The sequence below is a fragment of the Rhipicephalus microplus genome, chromosome 9, assembly GCF_043290135.1.
Source record: "Rhipicephalus microplus isolate Deutch F79 chromosome 9, USDA_Rmic, whole genome shotgun sequence".
Classification (NCBI taxonomy): Eukaryota; Metazoa; Arthropoda; class Arachnida; order Ixodida; family Ixodidae; genus Rhipicephalus; species Rhipicephalus microplus.
Genome location: NC_134708.1, coordinates 120,335,595 through 120,354,035, shown reverse-complemented (window position 1 = coordinate 120,354,035; position 18,441 = coordinate 120,335,595). Strand labels below are relative to the sequence as shown.

Genomic DNA, 18,441 nt, shown 5'->3' with positions numbered 1-18,441 from the left:
CGTGATTAAACAATAAAAAATTCTTGTTCAAAATGCCGTTGATTGATGAAATAAACCAACCAAAGACGCCACATGTTTTCTAAAAGCAAAGCAAAAAAACGCCAGATGTTTCTAAAGCAAAACAAAAACAAGATGCCAGCTGCTTAACGAAAGACGCCAGGTGTTTTCTAAAGCAATGGTTTTATAATCAAAACCATATCGATGCAGGTTTGTAGTTGCCAATGCTCGTTGCCGTCGGTGTGTGCTTGTATGAATAAGGATGACGAAAGGCGGGTGCGCAGGGCAGTGGCGGCGCGCGCTCGCAGACAGGACCCTGAAGTGAGAGCACGCGAGGCAGAAGCGTGCTGGAAAGCCGCGCGACATTGCCGCCAAGATCCTGCTGTACGGGAACAGGAAGCCACATCAGCGAGGCAGCGTCGGCAAAATCTCGCCATACGTGAACAAGAAGCTGCAGCGGCATGTCAGCGTCAGCAAGATCCTTCCGTACGGGAACGAGAGGCCACATCAGCAAGGCAGCGTCGGCAAGATCCCGCCGTACGTGAACAAGAAGCTGCAGTGGCACGTCAGCGTCTGCAAGATCTTTCCGTACGGAAACGAGAGGTCGAGGCAGCACGTCAACGTCGCGAAGCAGATCTTGAAAAGGTTCGACAATGGGAAGCGGCGAGAAAGCGCGCATATAGCCAGGCGAGTTAACGGAAGAAAATTTCATGGTATTACTTCCCGGAGCTTCGCCCAATCTCATCATCATTCACCTCGTGAATCTGCCGTCAATTTTTTGTTGAATCAATTAGACATACCTACTCTGGTATAAAAAGCACACTAGTTCTAGGTGGTTGGGAGAGTGCTGCCTTTTTATGCTTACCAGGCATGATCTTGTGGCTAGACTTAGAGGGTAAGTTACCAGTACAAGAGTTTTTCTCTTCAATGACCTTAAAAAGCCGGCTCCACAAGAAGGTGGATTTCAATCTCGATGTTCTATGTGTGGCCGTGGCTATGGCTAATCTGGCCAAATCTTTGCTTTTTCTCAAGATAGGTGTTGTTGCAATATTTGAAAAAGGCATAGCCCACAGAGTATATTTTTGTACACTTTTGTGAAGTATGATAAAATGTGCACCGCATTTGTTGTTTGATTTGATTAGCTCTACATTGGTGTCCTTGCTTTTCAACGGCCAGTAAAAGGGCTCTTTTTTTTTTCTTTAGACCCCCCCTTTCGCCCAACATGCTCATGAATTCATACAGTAGACCACAGCAATTGTATTTTCTGAATATTACAACACTGTGCACTGTGCAGACCCTCCATTTCGAAACATCATTTTCACGCCTTTTGCCTCACCAGTCCCGCTCGTATGCGTAGTGACAAAACTTTGCCCATGAACAACTTGTCGCACTGTTGAGTACATCGATTGGTCTAAACCAGGTCTGAAGAAACAGTTTTGACAACTGTTTCTTCAGACCTGGTTTAGACCAATCAGTGAGTTTCTGTTGCCACCCATTGCTACGAAACTGCTGCTTGTTTCTTGGCCATGCGGTGATGCGGTTTTGGCCACACAGGCATCGCGCGTGTATTCCTCACTCAGCATAGCAACTGCATGCACTGCACCTGCACGACAGGTCATTGTCACCTTCATCCATGCATCAATAAGGCATTTCACAATAGGGATCCATATCCCGCACGAACCTTTCGACACATGTGCGAAAGAAGGGATCCATAAAAGAATCATGTGCGACAACAGAGCGCAAGAGATGTTGTAAACAGTACCCAACCAGGAGGCACAGCAAGCAGAAGTGCACTGCAACTGATTGAGCTCGCTGGTGATGTCAGTTGTTGACGTCACATATTCTTGCTGAAGCGGGTGGGCTCACAAATGCTGGCTACGCCTTCCCCTCCCTATGGGGAAGAAAATTGGCAAGGCTGTGTGAGCGTTTGAAACTACCGGAAGTTAATGTTCAAACCCTTGTAACTTCCTTATTATAGCACATGTATTCTTGTAGGAGCATGATCACATAGCAAAAGTTCACTTATTTCTGTTAATTACAGTTTTTGCACCTTGGGGTTATTTACTGGCCCCATTATGTAGAAAAAAATTATAGACTGTCTTCTCGAAAGACACCATGATGGGCTGCAAAGCAGCAGCGGTGCGCACGCCGTTGACCCGGCTGAAATGGGCGTCGACGAGGCTGCTGAAAAAACGGTTTTAGATAAGCTCTTTATTCAATAAAATACAGTGCAAGTAAAAAGTTGATATAATACAGAAGGAGGTCCCAAAGTAAAAACTATCAGGGGGAGCTCCTGTGAATTCATGTATAAAAATATAGAACAAAGATTGGCAACTAAGGAAAAAACAGCAAGCGAATAAAACAAAATGAACGTAATGAAAATTATTATTGAAACTTATGGTAGTTCAATATATTTACATGTAAGTGATAAAACAGGAGATAACTAATTGGATTAAATGACTATAACATAACACATACATATCACTAACAAATACACTTATGGTAGTTCAATATATTTACATGTAAGTGATAAAACAGGAGATAACTAATTGGATTAAATGACTATAACATAACACATACATATCACTAACAAATACAGTGTCACTTCAGAAGCGAAGCTCGGTTTGAAGTGAAGCTTGGTGTAGCCTTTACTCGAGTAAACGTTTATTTGAAACGCAAAGACACGAGGCAGGTTTGGTGTCGTGTGCTGCCACGACCTACTTGACATTGTTACAACAACTGCGGCTGGGCAACGCAGTGCGGCGCGTTGGCACGGAGACACGGACAGACAGCATTACACAGACTGGTCAAGGAGCTGCTTCACATCTAAGACATGGCTGATCCGTCCATCATATGAATCTGTATAACACAACAGTGAAACATGCCTTCATAATAGTACTTGATTGTTTATTCATTGATACATAACAGCTTGTTAAATGTTTGTTCATGATATAGCACTGTGTGACCTGGACGCAACCACGTTGACACCCCGGGGCAGGGCACATTTTCATCTTGATAACTGAGCTTTCAGCATGTACCAGGATGCAGCATGTGGTGACACTCGTACAAAGGTGGCATCAACAGGCACATAATAAACACTGGTACTTTATTTGCACTGCGTCAAGTCAATTGAGGAGAGAAATGGCACTGGCATCCCAGTAATAAGGTAACCTGCACGTGAGCTCATGCGTACGCTGTGACACTTTGCTTCAGGAACGCAGGCTGCAGAGCTTTGTTGCTTGAGTCATAAAACCACAATGACGTTGTGCTTGTCTCCCACACTAGTGTGAGACAGCCTTACTCACTCCTTGACAGGAGGCTCGCTGAGGAAACGGCCGTGCCACTTATAGAAACCGCCTAATGGCTCCAGCAGTATATCCGCTACTGTGGCAGTGGAAGGTCATAGACTGTGATCTATCTTTCGTGGATGTCACTAAACATGCACCTACTTTACATACTCGCATGTACTTTCTCGAACTCCAACACAAGTACACGTGCCCAGAATTTTTCACAATTGCTTCAAAGTCTCACACTGGTGTGTCCTATGCAGCTGTTGGCCCATCTTTTTCAAGTTCCGGTACGCTGCACACCCAAACAAGCATTTTCACTACAGAAGCCCATGCGGTATTTATGGCTCTCAGGCATATTTCTACATGCAATTTTTCTGTGATCACTGACCATCACGTGCTATGTTGGCTTACGTCACTGAAGGATCCTACTGGCCGGCTCGGGCGCTGGGCTCTGCGACTGCAAGAGTATACCTACACGATGACTTACAAGTGTGGACGCCTACATCAGGATGCAGACTGCCTGTCCCGCTACCCGGTTGCTGAGTCGAGCACTATGCCTGACGCCGACACCGAGCATTGCGTCCTTTCCCTTTCACTAATGACATGCATCAGTGACGAGCAGCGCCATGATGCTTTCTTGCGTGCTATGATTGAGCGCCTCAAATCACCATCTTTCCATCAGTCCCATCGCTCATTCGTGCTCCACGATGGTGTATTATACCGCCAAAGTTTTGAGCCGGATGGACCGGCCCTGCTGCTCGTCATTCCGAAACACCTTCGCTCGGAAGTTCTGCATGAACTTCATGACCTTCCTACTTCTGGTCACCTTAGTGTGTCATACTCTTACGACCGAACACTCCGACGCTTCTTTTGGCCAGGGCTTGCACGCTCAGTCAGAAGATGCGTTGCGGCTTGTAAGAAATGTCAGCACCGCAAAACACCATCGACACTTCCCGCCGGACGCCTCCAACCACTTGACATTCCGTCAGAAGCGTTCTTTCGTGTTGGTTCGGACCTTCTTGGCCCTTTCCCTTTGTCTTCCTCGGGTAACAAGTAGATAGCCGTGGCCATCGACTAGGCCACGCGTTATGCCATCACACGAGTTCTTCCAACAAGCTGCGCCGCAGATGTTGCCGACATCCTAATCAAGGACGTGATTTTGCAACACGGAGCCCCACGGCAGCTGCTTAAAGACCGTGGCCGCACCTTTTTGTCGAAGGTCATAGCCAACACCTTGCAGTCCTGTCAAACGAGACACAAGCTGATTACGTCATACCACCCGCAAACTTATGAACTCACGGAGCGTCTAAATCGAACTCTTACAGACATGCTCGCTAAGTATGTTTCTACCAACCACACCGACTGGGATCTCGCGTTGCCGTACGTCACATTTGCCTACAATTCTTCGCGCCATGACACTGCCGGTTACTCTCCATTTTTTCTGCTGTTTGGCCGAGAACCAACATTGCCCCTAGACACCGTCATACTGTCCCCTGCTGTACCAACCAGTGCATATGCCATGGACGCCATCACTCGGGCCGCTCACGCACGTGAAATCACCCGTACTCGCCTCCTGACCTCTCAAGAGAAGCAACGGCATTTGTATGACCAACGACACCGCGACGTACACTTTCCACCCGGTTCTTTGGTCCTTCTCTGGTCTCTGACCCGTCAAGTTGGCTTGTCAGAAAAACTGCTTACTCGCTACACAGGTCTATACCGAGTCCTTCGTGTGGTTACTCCTGTAACATATGAAATTGGTCCTGCCACCCCGTTGCCTTCATGTGCCCAACAGGCTACCGATATTGTACATGTTGCGCACTTGAAACTCTACAACTCTCCTAGTGACGACATTTAGATGCTCCGAGACGGCGCTTGTGCCGCCGGGGGTTATGGTACATGCATGCATATTAATATTTTAGGGGACGACGCGCGTGTGTGCCGGACGAGGAAGATGAAAAGTTGTCTCCGCTCAATCGCTGGTGAACTGGTCACGCCTTCACTGCTGGTTTTAAATACATCTAATCCCCAGCCTCATCGATACGGCGTCTCTTCTTTTCCATAACAATATTAAGAAATCGCAACTACAATACGCGGTTGTATACACAGATTCGCTGAGCATCATAACAGCTTTGAAAATACTCAAAAAACATAAAAAACCTGTCCTTGTGTCGCTTTACTCTCTTTTATGCAGGATCTTCGCCCTAAAACCGCATGTCATTGCGTGCTGGGTGCCAGGGCACCGTCAGATAGTTGGAAACGTGGTGGCAGACCAGGTAGCTGCATCTGCGCACGACCACGCACCCGCCAGTACATCCATGGCAGTCCCTGCCCTTGATATGAGATCTTTCCTACGACAGGAGCTCAGGGCATGCTGGCAATGCCTGTGGGATAGGCAAACAGAAAACAAACTACATGTTATCAAAGCGATACTTTCAAATTGGCCAACAGTATCCAGATCACACTACACACAAGTAACACTTACAGGCTACAGAAAGGACACACGCACTCTGCATGTTCATATCTTTTGTCTGGCAGTGACCAACCCATCTGTGAGAGGTGTGGAAATCCACTTAACGGTTCTCCGCTTTCTAGTTCAATGTAGTAGTTTAGATGTTCTAAGAAAAAGACACTTTTTATTTCCATATTGTCAGCAACTCCCAATACATCCTGTCATGCTCATCAGTAGGGATCTGCTTTTTAAATTTCAATCACTTTTTATGTTTTTAAAATATTGTCGCAGGTTATAAATTACAGGGGGTTTATTTAAAAACACGGACAGTGGAACTTGTAGAGCCGCTCTCAGAGAAGGCCGCTAAGATTGTCGTCTTCTTCACTCGTCTGCGCTGCGCCTCTCGAGCAAATCCGCGTTCTTCGTTGTCGTCGCTATCTCGCCGCTAAATGCAGCTATGCACACGGCATTACCCTCCCGCCAGAGTGAGCGTCGTCCGGATGCTCAACAGGTAGAGATGCGGCCAGCGGGTGTTTACATCACTGGGAGTGGTAAAGTTTCATGCAGACCACGTGCACTGTCTCAGGCAGATGCTGGCGACGTTTCGAGCAGGAGGAGACGTCGGGCATGGCTTCGTATGTCACGTCGCTAAGACGGCGCACAACCTTGTGGGGTCCGAAGTATCGGCGTAGGAGTTTCTCTGAAAGGCCGCGTTGTCGTACAGGAAACCAAACCCAGACTCTATCTCCTGGTTGATAAATGACGAATCGATGGCGAAGGTTGTACCGTTTGGCGTCAAGTTGCTGCTGGTTCATTATTCTGACGCGGGCAAGCTGCCTTGCTTCCTCGGCGTGCTCAGTGAAGTCTGCGGCGTCTGTATCTGAATCATTGCAATCGTAAGGCAGCATGGCATCAAGCATTGTAGTAACTTTAACTTCTCTGCCATGAATTAGTACGAACGGCGTCATTTTTGTTGTTTCCTAGCACCGTATTATACGCGAATGTCATGTACGGCAATATTCGGTCCCAATTCTTGTGTTCCACGTCGACGTACATGCAAAGCATGTCAGCGATTGTCTTGTTAAGCTGTTCTGCAAGCCCATTGGTTTGTGGGTAATAAGCTGTCGTCTTCCTATGCACTGTGCCACTGAGCGTTAGCACAGTGCGCAAAAGCTCAGCTGTAAATGCAGTACCTTTGTCTGTTATGACAGCTGGAGCACCATGTCTGAGGACAATGTTCTCAATGAAAAACTGGGCCGCTCCAGCTGCAGTGCCACTCGCGGTTGCCTTGGTCTCCGCGTATCGGGTGAGGTAGTCCGTCGCCACTATAACCCATTTGTTGCCGCCGTCCGATGTTGGGAATGGGCCCAGCAGATCCATTCAGATTTGAGAAAGTGGGGTTTCTGGCATGGGCACAGGATGTAATAGCCCAGCTGGTTTGACAGGTGGTACCTTGCGCCGCTGGCAGTCAATGCATGTTCGGACGTAATGTTTCACCTCTGCTGCGATTCTTGGTTAGTAATATTTTTTTTGATGCGTGCCAGTGTTCTTGTGAAACCAAGGTGGCCCGCAGTGGCTTTGTCATGGCTGGCTTGTAAAATTTCGCTGAGGAGAGCTCCAGAAACTACCAGCATATAGCTTCTACCTTTTGACGAAAAATTCTTTTTGTACAGAATTCCTTCCCGTAAACAGAATGACGATAAGTTCTTCGAAAACACTCTTGGTGCATTGGCGGCTCGTCTGTTCAAGAATTCTATAAGCAAGTTGAGCTCCCGATCATCTTGTTGTTGCCGAGAAATGATAGCTGCGTCAACAACTCCTAAAGAACCTGTGAATTCATCATCCTCTATAGCCGGTGATTCAATCGGTGACCTTGACAAACAGTCGGCGTCTAAGTATTGCCTTCCGGACTTGTAAACTATGACCATGTCGACTCTTGGAGCCGTAAGCTCCATCGTGCTAAACGTCCAGATGGGTCTTTCAGGTTGGTCAACCAACAAAGAGAGTGATGGTCGCTTACGACTTGGAAAGCGCGGCCATATAAGTACGGGCGGAACTTCGCAACTGCCGAAACGATAGCCAGACACTCCTTCTCCATTGTTCAGTAGTTGGACTCGGCGCGTGTCAACGTTCTGCTAGCATAGGCAACCACTCTCTCCACATGATCTTGGCATTGGACAAGAACAGCACCTACGCCCACATTGCTGGCGTCTGTTTGGATGGGTGTTGGTGCATTCTCGTCGAAGTGAGCGAGGACAGGTGGAGTTTGTAGACGCTGTCGCAGCTCGTTGAACGAAGCTTCTTGCTCTTCACCCCATACAAATGCAACGTCTTTCCTTGTAAGGTGGGTGAGTGGAGAGGCGATGCGTGCAAAGCCTGCTGTAAATCGCCGGTAGTAGGCGCAGAGACCCAGGAAACGCCTGACCGCTTTCTTATCAACAGGCCTTGCGAACTTTGCGACGGCTGCCATTTTATCTGGGTCAGGCTTCACACCTTCGCGAATGATCACGTGTCCCAGGAACTGGAGTTCTTCGAAGCTGAAGTGGCATTTTTCCGGTTTGAGTGTGAGTCCAGTGGACCGTATGGCTTGAAGGACTGACAGTAGCCGCTTTAGATGCTCTTCAAACGTGGCGGAAAAAACGATCACATCGTCGAGGTACACAAGGCATGTTCTTCATTTCAGGCCGGACAGAATGGTATCCATTCGTCTCTGAAAGGTGGCTGGGGCTGAGCATAGACCGAAAGGGAGGACCTTGAATTCATAAAGCCCGTCTGGCTTCACGAAGGCGGTCTTTTCTCGGTCACGCTCATCTACTTCTATTTGCCAGTATCCACTTTTAAGGTTCATTGACTAGAAGTAGCGCGCATGCCGTAGCCTGTCCAAAGAGTCATCGATCGGTGGTAATAGATAAATGTCTTTTTTGTAACGTGTTTCAGCTTACGATAATCGATGCAGAAACGCAAGTCGCCATCTTTCTTTTTCACGAGTATGACTGGCGATGCCCAAAGACTCTTTGATGGTTGGATTACATCATCCTCTAGCATATTTTTGACTTGCTGCTGGATTACCTCACGTTTTTTCTGAGCGACGCGTTATGGGTTCTGTCGGATCGGTCTTGCTGTGTCTTCCGTAATAATGCGATGCTTAGTCAGAGGCTTTCGACCCACTCGTGATGTCGATGAGAAGCAGTCCTTGAACTGGTCAAGCAGCTCCATAAGATGGCATCTTTCAGTCGGTGTTAGACTCGGACCAATATCAACTGGTGGTGTATGTGGAGGTGATTGAGCTGTGGCTTCCCCTTGCATTAGAAGACAGTTGTGAGAGTATTCGAGCTCTTCAAAGTACGCGACAGTCGTGCCTTTGTCGATGTGCCGGCGCTCATTCGTGAAGTTGGTCAGAAGCACCTCTGCGCGCCTATCCACTAAGCTGACGATGCCGCGAGCGATGGCGATGCCTTGGCAAAAAAAAAAAGGGCAGTGATGCGTTCCGCTATGGCGTCTTCATTACAGTGCACGCCGCAACACACGGAAACAAGACTACATGACAGTGGTGGCACGCAGACGTCGTCGTCGACCGCACGTAACACCCTGGGTTCTTGGTCTGGATCATGGGTCACAGACTTGTCAGCGGCGAATGTGATCACATCATCGGGTATGTTGACCACAGCACCGTACTCTCTTAAGAAGTCCATTCCCAGTATCCTAGGTTTGCAGCACTCTGGTAGGATCAGAAATGTGGCTACAAAAGCCACATTCTCAATCGTGAGTCTTGCTGTACATTTTCCCGTGAGAGTCATTACCTGGCCTCCAGCATTTCGGATATAAGGGCCCGTCCATTCCATCTTGACTTTCTTGAGTTTGTCTGCCAATCGTTCACTCATTATGGAAAAGTCAGCACCCGTATCGACTTAAGGCCGTCACTTCAACGCCGTCAATTGTCACAGCGATATCGGCAGTCACAGTTTTCTCGGTGGAGTCTCCGTCGTCTCTCACGTGTTTCGGCAGCAGTGGGAGATTCTCGGCAATTCGACGGCTTGCAACCTTCCCCCCAGAGGTGGCTGCTTTCAGTTTCCCCGCCGTGGGCTGGGAGACTAACCTCTGACGGCGTCAGCAAAACTACGGCGGCTTGGTGAACCAAAGCGAGCCAGAGATGGTGAGCGCGTCAGGAAGGTAGAAGAGCCTTCCCGCCTGCCAGCCTGATCGTCGTCGATGGGGGCACGGCTTTCGTCGAACTGTCGGCGCGTAGCTGTAGGTGCACTACTGTGGTATTCAGCTCGGCGATGTGGGCAAAAACGGTAAATGTGCCCTGGCTCTTCACAGTTGAAGCAGAGTGGTCGGTGATCCGCAGTGCACCATATGTCGGTTTTCCGCATATAGGGTCGCCTGACAGAATCCTGCTGAGCTCAGGCTGCCACAGGATGCGGTTCGAGGTACTGCGGCGCTGGCATGGGTGTGGGTCGACGAACAGCGTCTGCATAGCTGTATCCGTTCGGCTGGTAGGATACTTCTGGAGCCAATGGACGACGCACAGCATCTGCATAGGTACACGAGTTTGGACGGTGCGGTGGAGCGGAATATTGCTGAGGAGAGGCAAACGCTTGTCTAAGTTCATGGCGAACGGCTTCAGCGACGGAGGCTACCGTGGACTCCTGCTGCGGGGGCGCCTGTGACTGTAATGTGTATTTAGCGTTCTCCTTCGTGATCTCCTCACGCATGATCTGTATAATCAGGTGGCGTAGAGAAAACTCGTCGTCTGTGGTAAGTGCGGCGGTGCCTGCAGCTGCCCCGGTGGCCGGGCGATCAGACTGTTGGTACCGTTGCTGCAGCGCACGCTCTATTGCGGTGGCCTCTCTGGTGAACCCGTCCACTGTTGTGGGCGGATTACGGGTAAGACCAACAAATAGCAGCTTTTTGACGCCCCTCATGAGGTGGCTTAGCTTTTGAGCCTCGGGCATGTTGGGGTCCGCGCGGTGACACAGATGCACCATATCCTCAGCAAACGTGGCGACGCTTTCATGCAGCTGTTAGGTGCGTCCTTCAAGAAGGCGTTGTGCGTTTTCGCGTCGGTCCGCGTTACCGAAGGCGTCAAGAAACAGACGACAAAACTCCTCCCATGTCGTCAATGTTGCCTCCCTGTTTATAAACCACGTCTTCGCGCCGTCTTCAAGGGCGAAGTATATGTGGAAGAGCTTTCCATTGGGACTCCAGTAGTTCGATTTAGCTACCCGTTCAAGCTGCTCAAGCCAGTCTTGCGCATCTTCGTTCGGCCGGCCATGAAATGGTTCAGAAATGTGCATATTCTGGATCGTCACCTGTGCAGGACTCCTTGCCATTTATTGAGTAGGGGTGGCTGTCAAAAGTTTTGCTCCCTCTAAAAGGCCAAATTCTGGTTCAAGACCTTGAAGGCGACGGCTTGAGTGGTGCACAGGCGTTTCCACGCTTGGCTGTCTCGTAGGGCTGGACTCGGGGCTTCTCACAGGAGGGTTGATCATGAGGTGGTAGTACCCCGGCACCTCCACCAGTGTCGCGGGTTATAAATTACAGAGGGTTTATTTAAAAACACGGACAGTGGAACTTGTAGAGACGCTCTCAGAGAAGGCAGCTAAGATTGTCTTCTTCACTAGCCTGCGCTGCGCCTATCGAGCAGATCCGCGTTCTTTGTTGTCGTCGCTATCTCGCCGCTAAATGCAGCTATGCACGCAGCAATATGTACGTAGTTTTCACCTCATATTCTGAGGTGATCGGTATCTCGACCTCTGTACAGAGGTCCCAACTGCGGCAGCGCTCTCCATCAATACTGTAATTTATTCCAGCTCCACGCATTTCACGTCACGGCCATGATTTTATTATGTTTGAGTTATAACTCGTCTCTGGGCACGGAATTTTAGGCCCCTTTACAGCCACGCAACAATATCATTTTTCATATCCTGTTCACATCATTTTAATAACGCACCATTGCTTTTCGCTCATCATTGTTCATGGCGCTCTTTGGCCATCACATGGCGCTTGCACCAATGAACATCATATATGATCATCTCTCAGCAAGCTGTCACAGGATAACACTACATGAAAAGGTCAAAGCACATAACTTAAATGCCTTGAGCATATCTTCGACGCGAGTGCTGAGTATGTTCTTTCGCTGGCATCGAGGCACCCATACTATGTTGCCACTGAATCGCTCTATGTTTGCCCTCATTAGTTTCGTGATGCAGCACTAGCACTTCATTTAGCCGCCTGCAGATGAAGGTGACACTGCCTCGCAAACTAAGAGCATTATACGAAAGAGAACATGTGGGAGATTTATGGCATGTTTGTGGAGCCTCGTGAATGTGCTTCAGTGGCACAGTATGTGCTGTGCCCAGCACCTGTTTGGACTGCTGTTGCATTCTTAGCCCTGACCAGCTGCAAATTAGTTATATTGTTCACTTCAAATTGCTTTCTGTGTACATCACTAAAGTTGGAGGCCACAAATGGTCTCCTCCTTGGCTTCACTTTTTTGCTGACATAAGTCATCTGAATGGAGTATGACTTTCATATGAGTAGTAGTAGTAGTACAAAACTTTATTATACGTAAACCAGACAGGCTAGAGCTCCAGTGCTTGCAAGGAATGAATGCACTTAAAGCTGTGATAAACATTGGTGTCGGAATAATGTTCTTTCACCTTGCAAAAAGTGGTTAGCCTGCTGTATGCTCAGCATGCACTTTGCATCATACTGTTCCTTTGCTATATTTACTTTCGACATCTCGAACTTGGAGGGAGTGTTATTTGTTTTAATGTGCAGTGCTGTGCTCGTCACTCCGGGCGTGTAGACGAAAGAAGAGCTCGACAAAGTGGCTGGATGGTAGGCTATGCTACTGGCTCAGCACTGTTGCCTGTCCTGGGGTTCCAAGCAAGCCAGGCAGCTCATCTACCTTGAAACCAGTGTTCTCTCCTGGGTGGGCAGCTGCCTGCTGGTTCGACTGGCCGCCCACCATCTGAGCTTCAACTTTGCCACATCATGCAGATAACAGAAAATGATCCCAGAGTAGGGTCATTCGAGTCGCAAAATATTGTTCCGTGCACAACTCTGACATATCACGAGGCAGTGATGCCAGAAATGTGCCACATCACTGCAGTCTTCCATTTGATGGAAGACTGCAGTGCCATTTGACAACTGTGTCATTTGACAACTTACCACATCAAGAATTGGGTAATGTACTTTCATGATAAAGTCTTTTGACCATGGTGGGATTGGCAGAGAGTAAACTTGATAGAGAAACCTGCTGCTTGCATCTTGAAGTGGTTTACAATGCAAAAAACAACGTTAAAGGCTGATTATTAGTTTATCTTTTTCATTTACTGGTGATAGCACAGTCAAGAGACCTCTGCTATTTTGGCCACTGGCCTGACTGCATTCGGCTATATGGAGCCCATAGGAAGTTTTTCAACTCGTATGGCCAAAGAGCTCTGCTCACTGAGCAGGGACACACGACATTCAGGGGACATTTCTTGAACAGTTTAGAGAATCGCTCCCAGCTCTTGAAGTAAGTTAGCGGAAAATTTCTGAGAACATGTTTCACTTAAACTTCCTGTTGGTCGTAATTCACACAAGACACCTGAAGCGCGACGAAGAAAAAAAAAGATAATCAGAAAGAGAGAAAAAAGCAGTGCACATAGTAAATGCTTAAACTTATATATTTCAAAAGTAGTACCATGGCAGGTAAACACCAAATGTACATAGCATTACATAAAAAAAAGCTAGGCTCACTAGAGTTGTGTCAACACAGCCTGTCTCTCCTGTGATAAGCTCTGCGTCTGCACCCTTTCGTGTTGAAATACTAGCATCACTAGTTACATGCTGAAGCTATTGAGTACAGTGAAAGTATAGGCTATTCGGCGGGCTGGCTATCTAAAGACAGCTCAAGAAAATGACTCGTGATGTAGAAGAAAACGGGAAAAAAATGCAGACTGCCAACATGAATGTTTATTCCCCAAACCATGCAACTGTAACACATGTTCCAAGGAGGACCGCTTAGCAGAAAGAAAAAAAGATTCAAACTCGAAAACTTTTAGTATTTCATCCCGGCAGAAAGAAAAGGGATTACGGGAAAAAGCTGCCTTACAGCAGCTTGACTAAGGCTGGCCCCCTTGTGTTCACTAGTGTGCAGCACTGGCCATAGGTGCATGGCATGCTGACAATAAGCCAAGGCACTTTGCACAGGTATAAATACAATAGCGCAGGGGGACATAAAGTTAGCGGACTTTTTTTTTTTTTTCATATATGTAGCAAAGCTATGCCACGACAGCAATAAGATATACACACAATAATTTAGAAAATAATACGCGGCAATGAATAAGTGCAACCAAATAATAGAAAGAAAATGTAGTGTTCACAACAAGCTCAATCTAAACAGGTAAGCGTATACGTACAGCTGTCAACAGCTTTAACTCGAACGCTCCAATGCGTGGCCTCGGCTCACTTGAACTGAGGTCAGTGCCACCAAGCGTTGAACAGGATATGCTTGCTACAGTTAACGATAGATGTAGCGCGCTTCAGTTTCACTAGTAAATTTCTGTTTCTAGTCTGCCTGACCAGTGGGTCGAATGCACTCGCTTCACATCCCATTTTTGCCACATTTCGCTTATGACTACTGGCTGCGGTGTCTGCATTTTCCATAGAGGTGGAAATGTCGTAGGCCCGTGTGGTCACATTTGGGTGCACATTAAAGAACCCCAGGTAATAGAAATTCCTGGAGCCCTCCACTACGGCGTCTCTCATAATCATATGGTAGTTTTGGGACATTAAACCCCACATATCAATCAATCGCTTATGGCTATGTTATCCCACGCGTGCCTGTGGCGTTCGTTGTTTTATGCTTATTTCGACAATGAACCATTGCGTGTGATAGATTAGGCACCTTACGAGTTTGATTTATTTTGCAAACCCCTTGAACGTGCGTTTGCTCAGATTTTTATACACGTGATTCCATTTAAGCAGCAGCTGCGAATTCAAACATGAAAGGTGCGTAAGCTAGTAAAACCAATGTGTACTATATCTATCCTTAACTGCAGCGAGCATATCATTTTCAGTGCTTGATGGCACTGACCTCAGTCCAAGTGAGCCGAGGCCATGCATCAGAGCGTTCAAGTTTAAGTACTGACGGCTGTACATTTGACAAATGCACACATATTGACACTCTGCTTGAATTACACGGCGGGATCAAGCGAAGTAAAATGAGCGAATAAGAAATGAGGAGACATATTGTTCAGGTTAATTCCATGTGTATTTAAGGTGTTTAAAAGATACGCAACATGATAGGATAACAATTGCTGCCCATAGTTAGTACGACAAAAATATGCTAACCAAAGATCTTCATGTCTTGTGCTATATGGAATGTAGCTTAAATGAATTCATATAACTAACCCTTTTGCAAAGCTTCTCAGTACATGCGAGCCAGATGAAATAAGAAACTGAACTCAACTGGCATTATGTTGCATTCATAAAAATATTTAGGTGAGTGTTCTTTGTAGCAAGACTTCCTACAGCTCGAAAGACTCGTTTTTGACAATTTTAGCTCAGTAATATATCGCTTTGATGTTGTACCCCAAACTAGGTGGCAGTAATTTATTGCAGAAGGAAATACCCAGTATGTTTCATACTGGTGGGCAAAACATGTCGGTGTCTATGTAATAATCCCGTTAATTTGTCTGGCATTGGGCAAAGACAGTCCACCTGTTTGTTTCAAAGCAAATTAATTATATATGAACAAGTATTTAACAGAAATGTGAAAAAGAATGCAAGTGAAAATTAACTGTTATGTATTGTATATAGAGCTGCTCTTGACATTAACCAGAGTAGCTTTGGCATATTTCACGACAGTGATTTGGCAACTAGGGCATTTACTCTTGGTTGTAATGAAAGGGGTTTACCCCTTGACCCTTGCATTGGAAAATCAAATGTTTGAGGTCATTGAGGTACACGCATTGTTATTCTTGGCTCATAAGCACCTGTCAGGTGATAGTCTATCTCTTTGTTTTTCACCTTCTCTCGTTGGGTGGTACTTTTTGTGAGAATACACACCACAAGGGTTCCCATGACAGCGTTTCGACAAATGGGTCATTTGTGCTTGTGTGTGAAAGAAAGATCTGTCTCAACAAGTGAAGTTGTTGCGAGTGCATGTATGTTCAGCAGATGTGGAACTGTTTTAATGTGCGCATGTGAGAGCACCATAGTTTCCCAGAAGTTCACGCTAGCTTGCGGAACGGTGTCGGTTGTGGGTGTGTCCTTCTGTTTTGCAACACTGCTGTGTGTGTACACGCACAAAGGGCCGCTTACACGCAGTGGGAAACTGTGAAAGCAGCTTTGTCGCATGTTGCTCAACCCTCCATTGCTTTGCTTATTGCAGAGGTGTGGTACCTGAACTGTTGTTTCATCTCTGTGTGTTGATATTTGTGTACTTTTCAATATGTATTTTATAAGTTTTCTTGCTTTTTTGTTGTTATTCCTTGGAGTGTACTTGAGTATCTGAAGGATCTCGATGATAGCATGGTTTAGGGCATAAAAGTTTCAGTTGGCAGCCAGTTCCTGCCCTATGTTTTATTCCCGTTTGCTTTTCATCATCTTTTTTATACAGTTTTTTGAAGGTGCATTCATCGTAGGTATACTGATGGAGAGAACCTTGAGAAAATGAACTTGAAGTTTTCACCGAGCGATCACCGAATATTTTTGTGTGCCCTCTTCGGTTGTATAGTTTGTCTCTCAGCCAAGTGGCCTCGCCCTCAACCCCATTGTAGTGAGGAAGCCATGCCTCTTTGTCTGCGTCCCCCGACACCATTTTTTCACTGTTGTCTCTTCATGCTTTCAAGTTGCATGCAGGTATTGCAGAGCTTCTGTTAAGTCTGCAGCTTTTGTGAATTGTGCTGATGTGCACATTCCATTGTGAATACTATTTATCATCTAGTTAAAATGTCTACATATTTTACCAATGTCATCTTGGGGGCACCCATGTGGCTGTCTTATCCTAATTATGGTGGTGATATACAAGTTGCTGTTAGGCTCATTGGTAAGTAATTATAATGAAACAGCTAAATGTATTATAGCACTCTCTAACTCATGCATATTACACTTCTTTACGCATATAGGGTTATGCCAGGGGCTTTCAAGCCAAACTTCATTGCTTCAGCAAAGTGTTTGAGTCTGATGAAAGTGGCGTCAACGTCATTAGAATGCCTGATGCAACCAACCTTAACTTGATGCCAACCAGGGCGGGAGTCTCATGCAGTCTACGGTAACTCCTACCGTGAGCCAGACGTAACCAACGGCACGCAACATGGCCTTTTATCTCAAGGTCTGATTTCATTCAGCCAGCAAGCAATGGCCGTTCCTGATGAGAGGCTTCGAACAGCTCGCCAATGCAAGGAATTCCAATGGCTACAAAAGAGCCAGACTGCATGAAGAGGTGGCTGCACGAAGGCTGCATAGAACAGAATCGTCATTGTGCCTCAACAAGCCCAATAAGCTGTTGGCCCCAGTGCTGGTCTGTTATGCAACTAATACACACGATTTTATTGTGACGCGACTATCCATGGCAGCGCGGCAAATTTTTGAACTACATGATTTTATTCAACGATTCATAAACCAGTTACAGAGTACAGTTTAAACATGTAAGCAGGGTTCGCGCAGTTCCTTGTAATTGTTGAATATCCTTGATATTGACAATATCAGTTCAAGCACTCTGTAAACTCCTTGAATACCCGTGAATGCCTTGTAGTTCTTGAAAATGCTGGGGAGTTTGTTCCACTATGGATTAAAGTGACAATGTATATAGTTCTGTAGCATCTTCATCATCATTTTTTCTAACCACCACGCTGCGCCTCTCGTGCAGCTCATGCCACAGCTCAAGGCGCGAGCTGGTAGATCATGCTCACGTGCCTGGCGGTTTGGACGCTGCAGCCGCCGCCGCTCCGCTTCGGCAATCGCCTTTCATAATAAAGTGGCGAGACAACGGCATGACCACGTTGGCCGCCGTCCCAACTTCCTCTCGCTACATTGGTGACCCAGAGAACATGCTTTTTGCTGAGCGGCCCGCTGCCATGCTTCCGAAACTCTGCCCTCCATTTCCGCCGTTTCACCCGGTCTACCCCCGAGCGTGGTTTATGCGGCTCGATGACATTCTCGCAGTCAATGGCATCAAGGCACAGCCAATGATGCACGCTGTCCTGCTGGACACCCTCCTGGTTGAGCTGCGTCATCTAGCGGCCGAGTCGTCCTCCAGCCCGGGACCCCCCGCAGGGGCGCCTGCGCAAGTAGGTGTTTGGTGTGTAGCGACACCACGGACCTGAGCTAACGGGGGGGTTTCGGCCCCCTCCCACGCCTAGCCGTGTGTGGCTTTGCCGTGTCCGGGGAAAAGGGGACCTGGGGGTTGAGCCGACACCGGGTGATTGGACCTTTAAAGCCCCCCGGCAGAGGCAACACACCCCTTTGGCCCCGGCTTCACGTAGACGGCACCCCTGGGCTGACCCACCCAGGGGAAACCGGCATTCGCCTTTTCCTGTCTCTCCTTCTCTTCATCTTCGTCTTTCCCTCTTACTTTCAATCTTTCCTGTTCTCTCCTCTCTTCAATTTACTTCTGTTTTTCCTGGCGGCAAGGGTTAACCTTATGTGGCTATTCAAACTAGAATAAACCATATTGGGTTATAGTAACTGCGTACTGCTGACGTT

The 18,441-nt window shown here is 47.3% G+C and overlaps 1 protein-coding gene across 5 annotated transcripts in view; it reads left to right on the top strand.

Annotated features, from left to right (window-relative positions):
• LOC142772135 (uncharacterized) overlaps window positions 1–18,441 on the top strand; it is a 94,635-nt gene that overhangs the window by 40,613 nt on the left and 35,581 nt on the right. For 2 of the 5 annotated variants that reach the window (XR_012886285.1, XR_012886286.1), the window contains exon 2: window positions 12,523–12,765. The exons of 2 other annotated variants lie outside the window; for them this stretch is intronic. The gene's annotated coding sequence lies outside the window, so the exon portion shown is untranslated. Of the gene's footprint in view, window positions 1–12,522; window positions 17,548–18,441 lie in introns of those variants that run through there. One more of the 5 variants, XR_012886284.1, reaches the window with a different exon arrangement.